Source organism: Eretmochelys imbricata, chromosome 17 (assembly GCF_965152235.1).
Source record: "Eretmochelys imbricata isolate rEreImb1 chromosome 17, rEreImb1.hap1, whole genome shotgun sequence".
In the NCBI taxonomy this organism is placed as follows: domain Eukaryota; kingdom Metazoa; phylum Chordata; order Testudines; family Cheloniidae; genus Eretmochelys; species Eretmochelys imbricata.
Window position 1 is genome coordinate 17,593,800 of NC_135588.1, and position 16,605 is coordinate 17,610,404.

Below are 16,605 nucleotides of genomic sequence, written 5' to 3' on the forward strand. Positions count from 1 at the left end.
ATATAAAAAACTTGTTTTATTAGGAAAATACAATACATTGCATGAGATATACATAGTACGATAATACATTAGTCTGTGTGTGTATGCAAAGCTGCCTGTTGAAGGAAGGCCATATATTAGTCTAGAAGATAGACGCAATAAACAAACAGGAGCGCACACAAGCTCTGAAGTGCGTGCACATCTGAACGTACTGATGAATCTCACGCCTTCCACGTACACATTTCAAGCTGTTAGAAGATAACTTTTAAAGATTTGACACACTAAAATGGGAAGAAAATGAAAATCTCTATCCGATTATGTTCCAGAACACAAGGAAGCATTCGAAAGTTTTTAGAAATTCTAAAAGTTTAAAAAAACAAAAGCAGAAGTTGAGTGTATGCCCTGCAAATGATGTGGTCCAATTATTAAAGGTAAATATTTATAGGTTAATAGTGCTAAGTTTACAACAGTAAACTGTTTTTTCAAATCAAAAGTTTTATCTCGGGATTAGAGAGAGAGTGTTTTCTTAAACTCAAAGGTAGTGTGTTTTCAATTCGGTTTTAGTTCTGCAGCAAGCCAAATTGATGAACAGAATTCAAAGCATTAATCTACTGAATAATTTCCCCCCATCTTTCCATCCACAAAAATAAACCCAGATGCTTACCCAGAAAAATTATTAATAGTTTTATGCACTGATTTTCACCTCTTTTGGTGTTGTGGTAATAAACACTGATAAACACTGATAAATTCCTGGGAAAATAAAAATAAATAAAATAAAAACTGAAAATCAAGGGCACTAAGGGTATGTCTACACTACGAAATCAGGTCGAATTTATAGAAGTCGTTTTTTTAGAAATCGGTTTTATATATTCGAGTGTGTGTGTCCCCACAGAAAATGCTCTAAGTGCATTGAGTGCATTAACTCGGCGGAGTGCTTCCACAGTACCGAGGCTAGAGTCGACTTCCGGAGCGTTGCACTGTGGGTCGCTATCCCACAGTTCCCGCAGTCTCCGCTGCCCATTGGAATTCTGGGTTGAGATCCCAATGCCTGATGGGGCTAAAACATTGTCGCGGGTGGTTCTGGGTACATATCATCAGGCCCCCGTTCCCTCCCTCCCTCCGTGAAAGCAAGGGCAGACAATCGTTTCACGCCTTTATTCCTGAGTTACCTGTGCAGATGCCATACCACGGCAAGTATGGAGCCCGCTCAGGTAACCGTCACAGTATGTCTCCCGGGTGCTGGCAGACACGGTACTACATTGCTACACAGCAGCAGCAACCCATTGCCTTCTGGCAGCAGACGGTGCAATATGACTGGTAGCCGTCATCGTCATGTCCGAGGTGCTCCTGGCCGCGTCGGCCGGGAGCGCCTGGACAGACATGGGCGCAGGGACTAAGTTTGGAGTGACTTGATCAGGTCATTCTCTTTAGTTCTGCAGTCAGTCCTATTGAACCGTCTTATGGTGAGCAGGCAGGTAATACGGATTGCTAGCAGTCGTACTGTACTATCTTCTGCCGGGCAGGCAAGAGATGGGGATGGCTAGCAGTCATATTGCACCATCTTCTGCCGGGCAAGCAAGAGATGAGGATGGCTAGCAGTCGTATTGCACCGTCTTCTGCCGAGCAGCCATGAGATGTGGATGGCTTGCAGTCCTTCTGCACCGTCTGCTGCCAGCCAAAGATGTAAAAGATAGATGGAGTGGATCAAAACAAGAAATAGACCAGATTTGTTTTGTACTCATTTGCTTCCCCTCCTCCCCTGTCTAGGGGACTCATTCCTCTAGGTCACATTGCAGTCACTCACAGAGAAGGTGCAGCAAGGTAAATCTAGCCATGTATCAATCAGAGGCCAGACTAACCTCATTGTTCCAATAAGAACAATAACTTAGGTGCACTATTTATTATTGGAACCCTCCGTGAAGTCCTGCCTGAAATACTCCTTGATGTAAAGCCACCCCCTTTGTTGATTTTAACTCCCTGTAAGCCAACCCTGTAAGCCATGTCGTCAGTCACCCCTCCCTCCGTCAGAGCAACGGCAGACAATCGTTCCGCGCCTTTTTTCTGTGCGGACGCCATACCAAGGCAAGCATGGAGGCCGCTCAGCTCACTTTGGCAATTAGGAGCACATTAAACACCACACGTATTGTCCAGCAGTATATGCAGCACCAGAACCTGGCAAAGCGATACTGGGCGAGGAGGTGACGGCAGCGCGGTCACGTGAGTGATCAGGACATGGACACAGATTTCTCTGAAAGCATGGGCCCTGCCAATGCATGCATCATGGTGCTAATGGGGCAGGTTTATGCTGTGGAACGCCGATTCTGGGCTTGGGAAACAAGCACAGACTGGTGCGACCGCATAGTGTTGCAGGTCTGGGACGATTCCCAGTGGCTGCGAAACTTTCGCATGTGTAGGGGCACTATCATGGAACTTTGTGACTTGTTTTCCCCTGCCCTGAAGCGCATGAATACCAAGATGAGAGCAGCCCTCACAGTTGAGAAGCAAGTGGCGATAGCCCTGTGGCAGCTTGCAATGCCAGACAGCTACCAGTCAGTTGGGAATCAATTTGGAGTGGGCAAATCTACTGTTGGAGCTGCTGTGATGCAATTAGCCCACACAATCAAAGATCTGCTGATATCAGAGTAGTGACCCTGGGAAATGTGCAGGTCATAGTCGATGGCTTTGCTGCAATGGGATTCCCTAACTGTGGTGGGGCCATAGACGGAACCCATATCCCTATCTTTGCACCGGGGCACCAAGCCGGCGAGTACATAAACCGCAAGGGGTACTTTTCAGTAGTGCTGCAAGCTCTGGTGGATCACAAGGGACATTTCACCAACATCAACATGGGATGGCCGGGAAAGGTACATGACGCTCGCATCTTCGGGAACTCTGGTCTGTTTCAAAAGCTGCAGGAAGGGACTTTATTCCCAGACCAGAAAATAACTGTTGGGGACGTTGAAATGCCTATATGTATCCTTGGGGACCCAGCCTACCCCTTAATGCCATGGCTCATGAAGCCATACACAGGCAGCCTGGACAGTAGTCAGGAGCTGTTCAACTACAGGCTGAGCAAGTGCAGAATGGTGGTAGAATGTGCATTTGGATGTTTAAAAGCACGCTGGCGCAGTTTACTGACTCGCTTAGACCTCAGCGAAACCAATATTCCCACTGTTATTACTGCTTGCTGTGCGCTCCACAATATCTGTGAGAGTAAGGGGAAGACGTTTATGGCAGGGTGGGAGGTTGAGGCAAATCGCCTGGCTGCTGGTTACGCGCAGCGAGACACCAGGGCGGTTAGAAGAGCACAGGAGGGTGCGGTACGCATCAGAGAAGCTTTGAAAACCAGTTTCATGACTGGCCAGGCTACGGTGTGAAAGTTCTCTTTGTTTCTCCTTGATGAAACCCCCCCCCCCCTTGGTTCACTCTACTTCCCTGCAAGCTATCCACCCTCCCCTCCTCCCTTTAATCATTGCTTGCAGAGGCAATAAAGTCACTGTTGCTTCACATTCATGCATTCTTTATTCATTCATCACACAAATAGGGGGATGACTACCAAGGTAGCCCAGGAGGGGTGGTGGAGGAGGGAAGGAAAATGCCACACAGCACTTTAAAGATTCACAACTTTAAAATTTATTGAATGCCAGCCTTCTTTTTTTGGGCAATCCTCTGTGGCGGAGTGGCTGGTTGGCCAGTTGCCCCCCCACCGCGTTCTTGGGCGTCTGGGTGTGGAGGCTATGGAACTTAGGGAGGAGGGCGGTTGGTTACACGGGCTGTAGTGGCAGTCTGTGCTCCAGCTGCCTTAGCTGCAGCTCAACCATACACTGGAGCATACTGGTTTGGTCCTCCAGCAGCCTCAGCATTGAATCCTGCCTCCTCTCATCACGCTGCCGCCACATTTGAGCTTCAGCCCTGTCTTCAGCCCGCCACTTACTCTCTTCAGCCTGCCACCTCTCCTCCCGGTCATTTTGTGCTTTCCTGCACTCTGACATTATTTGCCTCCACGCATTCGTCTGTGCTCTGTCAGTGTGGGAGGACAGCATGAGCTCAGAGAACATTTCATCGCGAGTGTGGTTTTTTTTTGCATTCTAATCTTCACTAGCCTCTGGGAAGAAGAGGATCCTGTGATCCTTGAAACACATGCAGCTGGTGGAGAAAAAAAAAGGGACAGTGGTATTTAAAAAGACACATTTTATAAAACAGTGGCTACACTCTTTCAGGGTAAACCTTGCTGTTAACATTACATACATAGCACATGTGCTTTCGTTACAAGGTCGCATTTTGCCTCCCCGCACCGCGTGGCTAGCCCCTCACTCCTCCCCTCTCCCCGTGTCTAACAGCAGGGAACATTTCTGTTCAGCCACAGGTAAGCAGCCCAGCAGGAATGGGCTCCTCTGAGTGTCCCCTGAAGAAAAGCACCCTATTTCAACCAGGTGACCATGAATGATATCTCACTCTCCTGAGGATAACACAGAGAGATAAAGAATGGATGTTTGAATGCCAGCAAACATACACTGCAACGCTTTGTTGTACAATGATTCCCGAGAACGTGTTACTGGCCTGGAGTGGTAAAGTGTCCTACCATGGAGGACGCAATAAGGCTGCCCTCCCCAGAAACCTTTTGCAAAGGCTTTGGGAGTACATCCAGGAGAGCCGCAAATGCCAGGGCAAAGTAATCCTTTCACATGCTTGCTTTTAAACCATGTATACTATTTTAAAAGGTACACTCACCGGAGGTCCCGTCTCCGCCTGCCGGGTCCAGGAAGCAGACTTGGGTGGGTTCGGGGGGTACTGGCTCCAGGTCCAGGGTGAGAAACAGTTCCTGGCTGTCGGGAAAACCGGTTTCTCCGCTTGCTTGCTGTGAGCTATCTACAACCTCATCATCATCATCATCATCATCTTCTTCATCCCCAAAACCTGCTTCCGTGTTGCCTCCATCTCCATTGAAGGAGTCAAACAACACGGCTGGGGTAGTGGTGGCTGAACCCCCTCAAATGACATGCAGCTCATCATAGAAGCGGCATGTTTGGGGCTCTGACCTGGAGCGGCCGTTCGCCCCTCTGGTTTTCTGGTAGGCTTGCCTCAGCTCCTTAAGTTTCACGTGGCACTGCTTCGGGTCCCTGTTATGGTCTCTGTCCTTCATGCCCTGGGAGATTTTGACAAAGGTTTTGGCATTTCGAAAACTGGAACGGAGTTCTGATAGCATGGATTCCTCTCCCCATACAGCGATCAGATCCCGTACCTCCTGTTCAGTCCATGCTGGAGCTCTTTTGCAATTCTGGGACTCCTTCATGGTCACCTCTGCTGATGAGCTCTGCATGGTCACCTGCAGCTTGCCACGCTGGCCAAACAGGAAATGAGATTAAAAAGTTCGCGGTTCTTTTCCTGTCTACCTGGCCAGTGCATCTGAGTTGAGAGTGCTGTCCAGAGCGGTCACAATGGAGCACTCTGGGATAGCTCCCGGAGACCAATACCGTCGAATTGTGTCCACAGTACCCCAAATTCGACCCGGCAAGGCCAATTTAAGCGCTAATCCACTTGTCAGGGGTGGAGTAAGGAAATCAATTTTAAGAGCCCTTTAAGTCGAAATAAAGGGCTTCATCGTGTGGACGGGTGCAGGTTTACATCGATTTAACGCTGCTAAATTCGACCTAAAGTCCTAGTGTAGACCAGGGCTAAGTATCGCCCACTACCAGCAAACTTCACCACTCAGGTTGTCAAATAACCCCTCTCTCCCCCATTTTCAAATGCCTGAGAAAAATACATAATTTTTATACGTCCAGTACAAATTGTGCTATCACATTTGCAATATATCAGAGGGCACAGGAGCCCTATATATCAACTTTAACAATTCATAGGCAAGGAGGGATTACGGTGCTGCTTCCAGCACCAAGTTGTGATCATGCCATAAACGGCTTTCATAATTTAGTGCAGCAACAGAACCCCAAAATGGTATCATTGTGCTAGGTGCTGTACACCCGTAAGGTAAAATAGAGTCCATGCCCCAAAGAACTTTCAATGTAAAGACAGGACAGGTGAAGCGTGTGAGAGAGTATGTTATCCCCATCGGGAATTTACCCTAGATCTCCTAAATTCCAGTCCAGTGCCTTAACCACAAGACCATTCTCCCCCTTTTAAAGTGCTGTTAATGTAGGAGGAAGTGAAAAGATTCAGTCTCATCCCCTTCACCCCCACCCCGCTCTCTCGAGGGGAAAAAAATGAGATCAAATCTTGCAGTTTTCAACCATGCAGAACTCCCATTGAGTAATAAATAACTTGCAGCTTCTTCTTGGCATGATGGTCCCCATTTTATTCCAGTGCAGGTTACCCATGTGCACCATGTGTCCAGAGCCAGATAATTTGAAAGTAGTGTGCAGCATTTATATAACATCTTATCATCCATAGATCTCAAAGCAGGCAAGTACTGTCGTCTTCATTTTACAGGTGGAGGAAATGGACATGCAAAGAGGTTAATATGATTTGGCCACTGTCATACAGCTAGTGAGTGTCAGAATAGGGGAAAGAACCCAGTTGTGGTATGCATTATTCACAGAAGTCATTGCAAGTTTTGAATGTATAAAGACCGGGTAATTACTGCAAGTTTTTGACTAATGGATAATAAAAAGGGAAATTACAGAAAAAATCAAAACACTAGAACAGATTTAGTAACTGGGAAGAATAATTCTGAAGTATTTTAGAATATTAACTAATGGATGAATGCATTTACTTAACATAATGAAGTGGGTCTGCTGTGTTTTTTTTTAATCAAACAGATGGGTGAAAGATTACGAACAAAAATGAGATCTGAATACAATGAATGCATTTAATTACTGAAAAAGACAAGAAGAGGGTTTGTTTTTAAACTCAAGGAGTGAGCTAAAGGATTTTTCTACACTGTACATTCAGAAAGTCTCAAATATTGTTTTCCTTAAATCCAGGTTATTACTGTTTTAATGGTTTGTGGGTGTTTTGGCACAAATGTTGGAACCATGTCTGAAGTTAGCAGGATATCTGCCACAATGCAAGGAAAGATTATTTGGTTAGTGATGTCTGAATGGCCAAAGGAATATGAGGGAAGCTGTTCTTTGAGCTGGAAGCTGTGACCAATGGACTCCTTTGTGTTGTGTTGAATTTCTCAAGGGGAAAAATTGTTGGTGATAGTAAAATTTAGCACACATACAGTGCTCTTAGCCACTTTTGTGAAACATACTGGGATCTATGGATTACCTATAATTTCCCTTTTATAGATGGGAAAACTGAGGCAATGACTCATCTGAGTAAATTTCTGAGTCAATCGGTAATGAGGAATATACTCCATAGTCCAATGCCATATCCCTTGAACCATGCCTTATTAAATTAGCTTCTCTCCTAGTGTTATGAACCACATCTATACAATATGTTTCTACTCCAGCTTTTTATTGTGAGATGTGATTTTGATCTACATACCCCTAGGAGGTGTTGGCAATTGAGGGTTCTAAAGCACTTTTATTGCTTTTCAAGGTGGTTCTATCTTTGCAGGTTGCTAAGAATCCTGTTGTAAAACCCCTTCTAATTACCATTTTGCTTGTTTTCCAGATCAATTCAGTAATGGCTTATAGTAGCTGATACTTTACCAGTTCCTAACATTACCAGATTAATGGTTTATGCCACTTGAAAGCTTGGAATGCCAGATTTCCCACTGAAACTAGTTATTGCTGCTATCATATTGAACTTCTTACATGAAGGTGCTTTTCCTTTTTGTTGTCTGTCATTCCCTGTCCAACTTGAATGGCTGCATCCTGAGGATTATCCCATTCCATCAGGGACATCGCCCAAGCCAGCTATACCCACTAGAAAGATAACATGTAGCTCTTTGGGCTAAGGCATGGAGAATTGTGGTTTCAGCTCTAACCCTTTGTGAAAGGCCACCATTCTTTCCCTTTTAATCACTCCCTCCTCTCCAAGTGAAGATCAGTGCTTCTGCCCGTGCCTGATGGATCATGCCTGCAGTCACTTAGCAGAGAGTTTGCAGCCCCAGATATGCTATGCTGTCTCCGCATTTGGCCAACGAGCAAAGGACTGAAATCATGCCGCGTAAAAGGTAGGCCTTGCTGCAGGGCCAGCCTCAAATCTCTTTCCTGTTGGCAATCATTAAAATATGATATGGATTATCTCACCTTTGCCAAAATCAAAAGAATAGTGTGGTAGAGAGACCCAGGTTTTTTTAGTTTTGCTATTGTCCCCACAAAGAGTGGCCTCCAGAAGGGGACCATGAGAAACCCCTTTATTAGGTAAAATCTGAGAATGTCATTTGATGAGTCCCAGGGTAAAAGCACTGACACAGGGCAGAATGATCAAACCCATCTACATGCTTCAGATCATTAAAGTGGCCAGTGTGTGTGGTGGGAGGAGGGCTGAAGCAAAGTAAATACAGCAAGGACCTGTTTTTAATCTCCAGCCAAAAGCGCAGATCAACAAAGCTGAAAGATAGGGAATTTATCTAGGCCTGAGGCGGGAGTGGGAAAGTGAAAGTAAATCTCATTCCAATTGATGAAAGGCTTTGTGTTTGCCTTCATCTCTGTGTGCCAAGTGAGGCCAAGCTGCTTTTGCCATTTTTTAAATTAATTCTCCCTTTCATTGCACTTATCTCGTTCTCCAAGCACACTGAATAATTAGCAAAACATAAATTTTATCACAACAAATTCAGTGCTTCTCAGGTCCTCGTCTGTACTTGGTAGGGTGACCAGATAGCAAGTATGAAAAATCGGGATGCGGGGGGGGGGGAAAAGGGGGCCTATGTAAGACAAAGCCCAAATATCAGAACTGTCCCTATAAAATCGGGACATCTGGTCACCCTAGTACTTGGGATTAGCCCTGACTCAACTGTTGGTAGCCAGCAACCAGTGGCACTGTAGAGGTGCAAACCTGAAGTGTACAAAATCTGTCCTTTACACCAGCTGAGTTTACACAAATTTCAATAAACTCCATTGGTGCAAATTGGAGCTTTCCTTGTCTACACTTGGGGTTTGCACTGGTGCAGCTACACTAGTTATTGGCCACCATTGGCTGAATCCCAAGAATTGACCAATAGATACAAACATTTGCTGCATGGACTGGGGAATATCACAGCTTTGGGGAAAAATCCTTATTTTATAGCATACTACAATATCTTGAAATAATGGTCCAAACCACTACAGGTTATAGTAGCCATACTGAAGGGATTGGAATTATTGCTTTAGAATACTGTAGAATTTTATTTTACATGAGAATTGACTGGTCCACCACATATTTACATTTACTCCTGTGAGTTTATAGTATAGCCATTGAGTGTTGCTATTTACACTGCTTACCTTTATTAGAGGAATTTGGTGTTAATTAATAACATACCCAACCACACGGTTAGAATGTTAAGGCTCCAGGTGTATATGTAGTCTTCCAAACAACCATGTTTTTGAGGTTTGCCAGCTCATGGGATTTCTGCTCAGCCCTACTTTACAGGCTGAACACAATATTTTTATATTTAAAGAGCACCAAGTATATAATTATAATAATTAATTAATGCCTTGTAGCAAAAGAGTGCTTCAGTACTTTTTCCTCAATACTCAGTTCTTTATTCTTTGTAGGTGTTGTCTTACAGTCTAGGAGAATCCCTTTTTTAGTTTTGTATTTAAATTAGTTATGATATCCTTCAGTTTATTTCAGTACATGGAGTTTCATGTTTAACTTGAAGCACAAAAGTAAGTTGACGCCGTTGAAGACAGTGCTGTATTGCAGCCTTTAAGTTAACCTTACGTTGTTTATTTCTTTGGCTGTATTGGGACCCTAGATTCTACAGGTTTTGTCCCCTTTCTTTTACATGCGTGGTATAATAAATAAAAAGCATTTGGGATACAGTAGCTTGGTTATCTGTGGCTATAACAGGACAAATCATTTGTAATGAAGAATTTTACTGAATATTCCCAAAATTGTCTGTGACCAGATAGGGATTTTTGCTGATTTAGAAATGATTTGCCAAATAACTTATTTGAATAATTTTTTGACCTGTAGCTTGTTTAAAATCTTAGGTCATGTCTACACTACCACTTATGTCAGAAAAACTTATGTCATTCAGGAGTGTGAAAAAACACACACACCCCCGAGCTACATAAATTTCACTGGCATAAGTGGTAGCGTTCACAGCACTATGTTGGTGGGAGAGCTTCTCCTGCCGATATAGCTACCACTGCTCGTTGGAGGTGGTTTAACTATGTCGACGGGAGAGCTCTCTCCCATTGGCATAGAGCGACTACACGAGAGATCATACAGCGGTGCAGGTGCATCAACGCCGCTGTGCCGCTGTAAAATCTCTAGTGTAGACACAGCCTTAGAGACAGATTTCCAGTACGAATACTCATGTTTGCAAATTTTAAAATGTGCTTTATATGACTAGTACCTAATGTTTCCTTAATTTCATTGATATCATGCAACTCCCCCAGTCTTGTAACCTTCCCACAGTTACTCAAGAGAGGAGAGAGTTGGGCCCTATGTATTAGTATTAATGGCCTTATGAAGTTAGAAGAATACAGCAGCTGGGCTAATAGCGGAGTGTTTTTTACTGAGTGTCTAAACAAGATGCAAAACGTTACACTCTGTGTAATTGTGTATCTAATCTTGTCTAAGAAAATCCTTATAATGGGAATGAGACCCTATTCAAACTGCTGATTAATCAGCAGCTGCTTAGATGGCTGGACATTAGAATAGCAGGCAATCATTAGATAGATTCAGCAAAGTAAGCAGAGTGACAGTCCTCTTTCACAAGCAAAGACTCTTCAGAATCGTGGTTGCTTTCAGAGTCCTCTTTTTGGCCCAGGAAGTGCAGGTGAAGTCAGTTGTTACCATCGCAGTTCCCCACACCCACAATATTTCTGCATCTTGTTATTGACCACTTGAGGCAGGTGATGGTGCTCATGAAGGTGCACAGTGCTGTCAGTTTCTTCTGCAAGCATGCGCCACTCTGTTGGAAAACTTAGAAGTTCTGAGAGAGAGGCATTTGCTGACTGGGTATAACCAAGATGGAGACAGAATGAAATGGGATTGTACTCCATGATAAATCTATGCTAATTGATGCTACCTGAAGTTTTGGCCCTTCATTTTTATTTTTCACACCACTTAACTTAGATTATTGGATTCTGACTGGTTAGTGACTATTAATTAGTACGAGCCATCTAGCTGAGGTCACGTTGCTGTGTGGCATGTTGCTTAGTACTTCATTTTCTTCCAGCCATTTCCCTCTTCTCCCCCGCAATCAACACCAGTAATAGCTGGAAGGTTATTCTGTGGCAATGGGAGAATTTCATTCTCAAGGGCCATAGTGGGAGCAGCAACTTCTTGTCTGTTTGTTTTTCCATTTAATTTTTAAGAATTTTATAAATAATTTACATCTAAACTCTCCCTCCTCCTCCTCCTCATTTATTATTACAGTTGGCCCTAACTGAAATTATAGCCCCATAATACTAGTCCATGTAAAGACACAGTCCTTTCCTTGAAGAGTACACTCTGCATAGAAAAAACGGACAAAGAAAGTATTAGTTTTTCTTATTTTGCAGATTAGGATCTGAGACACACACAAAAAATTAAGTGACTTGCCCAAGGTCACACAGAGAGTCTGTGGCAGAGCCTGCAGTTGAGCCCAGATCTCCTGAGACCCAGTTCTGTGCTTTAATCCCAAAGGCATCCTTCCTCTCTGTGAAATACAGCAGATAGTCCACAATACGTTACAATATGTCCCCCTGGCTTTTACGTTGCCAAGCTTTATCTGGAAAGCAGGCTCTTCCAGCTTCTTGACTGACTTATTCTAGTATTTTAACATTTACTTGAATTATATAACAGCCAAACAATCTGTTTTGTGAGTTTAATATAAACCTAATTCCAGTGAGTCACATGCTGTGCTTGCAGTGGTGCAAAGTTAATGAGTCAGAGGAGCGAAGGTGATTCTTTCTAGGCTTCTGCATGGAAATCTCTTGTGGCCTGAAATATCTCTGATGCCTCATAGTCAAGTAAAGCTGCCAGTTTTCCTCCCCCGGTCATTTTCCATCACTGGGGACTTGTTCTGAAACTTTGAAAGAGCAGCTGATGCGTCACATCAGCTCTCGTTCTTCAATACCATCAAGCCCAGTGGTCTTCATTAAAGTGCTTTATATGCCACAAACGTCTGTAGCCATCTCCAAAAGAGGTGTGCACGGTTGTCCCAAATTCTCTATGATCTTGGCCATTATTTAAGTGTATTGCAGGGCAGAGGAACGGGGAGGATGTTGGGGAGGGGCGGTGAGGAGGGAGGAAAGAATTATAATGGCCACACAATTAAAAAAACACAGCCTGATTCTTGTCCTGTAGAAACATGCCTTTTCTAAATAATCAAAAAGTGCAACATCCACTTAATGTAAAAACTTGGGCATAAATCTTAGGGGCCAAATCCTCAGCTTGTGTAAATCACCATAACTCCACTGAAGTCAATAGAGCTATGCCAGTTTACACCAGCTGATGCTCTCTTCTCTTCTTAATGTCAAAGTGAATATCTCTAGATGTTCTTTCATGTGTACTGAATTCTAGTATGCAGAATGGCCCTCTGTTTTAGCTCACAAATGTAGGTGCTGTCCACATGTACATGGCATAGTTCCAAGTATGACCGACAGCTGTCCTGAGATAAGAGGAGTGAGAACAGCTGAGGGAAGCTGACTGAGTGGCTGACCACAGGTGCAGCCAGCTCAATCAGGGCCCAGCTGGGCCTGATAAGAGGGCTGTGAGGAGGAGCTGGGTTAGTCTCACTCCAGCTTTGGAGTGGGAAGGACCTAGCTGCCTGGGAGCAGGGTACCAGAAGCAGAGTAGTGCTGGGGAAGGGCAAGAGGAGCTGGGGAGCTCCAGACTGGCAACTCCCCAGGCTGAGGCCTTCTGTAAGGCCTAAGGAGGTACTGGGGCTGCAGAGGTGCAGCCCGGGGATAGGCAGAGGCAGCTGGTCCAACCCACTTACTTGTGATGAGTGGCCATTACGCTGTTTAGCTAACCCAGCGTGTCTCTTGTTTGCAACTTGCCTATTTGGATCATTATTTTCAGAATGGGAGAGAAGTGCTGGCTTATGATACCCAGTCCTGCACTAATTTTAAAAGCATACAGAGCACTTATAAATTATTTTCATCTCAAGATAGCCTAATTTCCATTGTTTCACTCCACCCTTCCTTACAGCCTTGTGTCTACCATCCCTGTAAAAAGAAAAGGAGTACTTGTGGCACCTTAGAGACTAACCAATTTATTTGAGCATAAGCTTTCGTGAGCTACAGCTCACTTCATCGGATGCATACTGTGGAAAGTGTAGAAGATCTTTTTGTGTGTATAAAAAGATCTTCTACACTTTCCACAGTATGCATCCGATGAAGTGAGCTGTAGCTCACGAAAGCTTATGCTCAAATAAATTGGTTAGTAAAAAAGATCTTCTACACTTTCCACAGTATGCATCCGATGAAGTGAGCTGTAGCTCACGAAAGCTTATGCTCAAATAAATTGGTTAGTCTCTAAGGTGCCACAAGTACTCCTTTTCTTTTTGCGAATACAGACTAACACGGCTGTTACTCTGAAACCATCCCTGTAAAGATTTTTCTGATCAAGTTCTACTCCCTTTTAGAAATTGAGGTGCTCACATTAGATTCTTTGTTTCTCTTTTTGATGCTTCACAGATTCAGTCACGACGAGCCGAGTTGCTGTCTTACTAGCACGCTCTGTGGTTGTAGGCAGCTGGGCAGGCCTGATACTTCAGTGATCTTTTCCAGTCACACTGAGCCAATTGTTGAGAGATGCCAGTGGTGCAAACTAGAAGCTTGGAAAAAACCCACAGGTCTGGAATTTCTGAGCCTTGTGTGTTCAGGGCTTTGCAAGTATTTCTAACCACACCCAAGCGGAGTTTCTTGATGAGTAAAAGGGAAAATGTTAGTTTCTCCTGCAGTTGAGACATTTACAAGCAAATCCTAAACTTGAACTTCTTCTGCTTGCACCAGTGAATACATGAAGTCCCGCTCAAGAAGGCGAGGGAGCCAGGGAGTGAAATTCATCTGGGGAATCAGTACACTGGAGCAGTAACAAAAACAAACAGAATATCCATGTTGAAAAAGTGGAGTTTAAAAAGGTTTGCTTATAATCAAAATGATGCTGTGGTAACTCTGGGAAGACAATGTTTGATTTACAATTGATAGTATGTTTAGAAAGGCTGCAGTAGATGTTGAGGACTGTTTTGTGGTTGTTAGTTCCAATAATGTCTCACATGAATAGATAGCTGCTTATGGTCTTATCTCTGTGTTAAACACTCAGACAAAGAATTTTGTATCTAGGGCCCAGTCCAACTTGTATTAAAGCCTGTGGACAGAGGCCAATGACTTTATTTGGACCATTTTTTTCCCTAAAGAGTGCAGGGGTGAGGGGGGTTTCAAGAGCTCAGCATCCACATTTGGGGTCAGATTTTTCAGCCACTCCAATTGTGATACCTGTGGCTAGCTTTTCAAAAGAGCTTGGCATCCAAGATGCACTTAACATGCTGAACTCTTTTGAAAAGCTGGCCCCAATTGCAGGTGCTGATCCCTTCTGAAGTCCTTAGTATCTGCATCTGCTGGAACTCAGTAATAGAAGTGGGGGGTGCCAAATTACCTGGCTGTCTTTTGACTAGCTCTGTGTCCCAGGAGAGCTCTCTGGTTGAGGTATACTTGCATATCTACCTGGCCTGTGTAATTATCGTTTCATCTCAACCCCAGTGGTGCTCTCAGAGGCTGATGGCCATGGTCACGCATCAGTGTTGCTAGAGGAATTCTGCATGGGAGTCTTCATAGACAGCCTTTGTGAACACAGCTGAGATAAACGCTTTTCAGAACTAAATGTAGTAACAGGTAATCTCTCAGAGCAGTCACCTGCGTCCTGCATGATGAACAGAGGCTTTGCTGCTTTGATTAACAGCACTGGCAAGAACATTAATTTACTTTTTCTTTGGAAACAAGAAGTATCTATCAAGAAGAAGTTAAGGGATTAAATACCAGCTGGAATATTGAGATGGGTTTCCTGACCCAATATGTAGATATAAAATCTAGATCAATAATGTGCTCAGTATTTATTAGTAAATATGCACTAATTCTGTCGCTCTAGGGACGAGATTCACTGTAGTGGAGAGGGTCAACACAAAGCCTATGCAATGCTTAAGACCCACTTACACCCTATTTTTGAGGATTTAAGTGATCTATAGGTCTCATACTGGTCTTCTGCACTGGGGTGAAATTCACTCTGGGCATATGCTGAGCTTGCTATATTAACAACTGACAAACTATCAAACAGCAGTTAAAGGACAGATGACAATTTTTAAAGCCTCAGCAAGACGCAAAATACCCTGATTCTCTCCTCCCCAGCAAAAGCCTAAGCAAATAAAAGCACCTTGCTGGGCCAGTGTTGTCAACTCTTGCAATTTTATTTTATCTTATTTTTTTTCAAGCCAACCTCATGATTTTGGGGGGCCTGAGTCCTGATTGTTTGAACATTTGTTGTCAGCAGTACTGCTCTGCTCCCTCATTATCAACAAACATAGACGCTGAGTGCTGGAGCCGTGGGAAAAGTGACCCTTTCACTAGCAGCACCTTGGTGTTTAACTCAGAGGACTGTTAATTCAAGCAGCAGAGCTGATCTCCGTGTCCTGGGTATAAAATGTAAAGGCAGATCCCACACTATTAAGTACATTAAAACTACTCCTTTGAACTGCACCTGTAAATGAACTGGTATTCAGTGCAGGTGTCATGCTCTGTGCAAGAAGCACTTCTGAGTAAGGGCAAGGTTCTGATACCTTTACTCATGCTTAGTAGCACTTTACCTCACAAGTAGTCCCATGGCTAAGACTTTGGTAAGGTTCTGTTCAATATAAGTAAAGATATCAAGTGAACAACGACCTTAAGTTTTGAAACAATACAAGAAACAAACCCACTCTCCCCAATTCACTAGTTTCCATCGAATCTCAAACATGTTTTTTCCCCTAAACAAATATTTTAGGATTTTTTCTATCTTCCATCTAGCTATAAAACAGTCAGTAAAACACAAAGAAAAAGTCACTTGACAGACCTATACATTTTATATCCAGTGCAGCTTTTAATACTTGAAATACTTTCAAAAGCCTGTTTAATTCACAGCTCATGTTTTTCATATTGAATTTCCTATCCTAAGTAAATAGCATATGGCAAAACATTTCAAAGCACACTTTGCTTGTTTGACACTTATGGCCAACATTTTGGAAACAACCAAACACTAGAAATTATATATATTTATAACTGTAACTGATTATTATTATTATTTATTATTATTTGAAACATTTTCCTTGCAATTGTCACTTTCCATACTCTGTACAAAGCCACGCTCCAGCAATGTATATATTGGTGATTGTCCAGGTTAAACATTTGAGAAGATGAAAGTACTGGTCGTTCTTTAAAGGAAGCTCAGGGCTTCAGCTATGGAAAATAGTGATGTTGCACTTCGCTTTCAAACACCAGTGGAAGCTAGTGAGACCTCAAAGCAGACTACAATACTAATATTAACAATACTTCTCTGTCACCTTCCTGACAAGGATCTCAAGGGACTTGAGCTTCACAACACCTATGG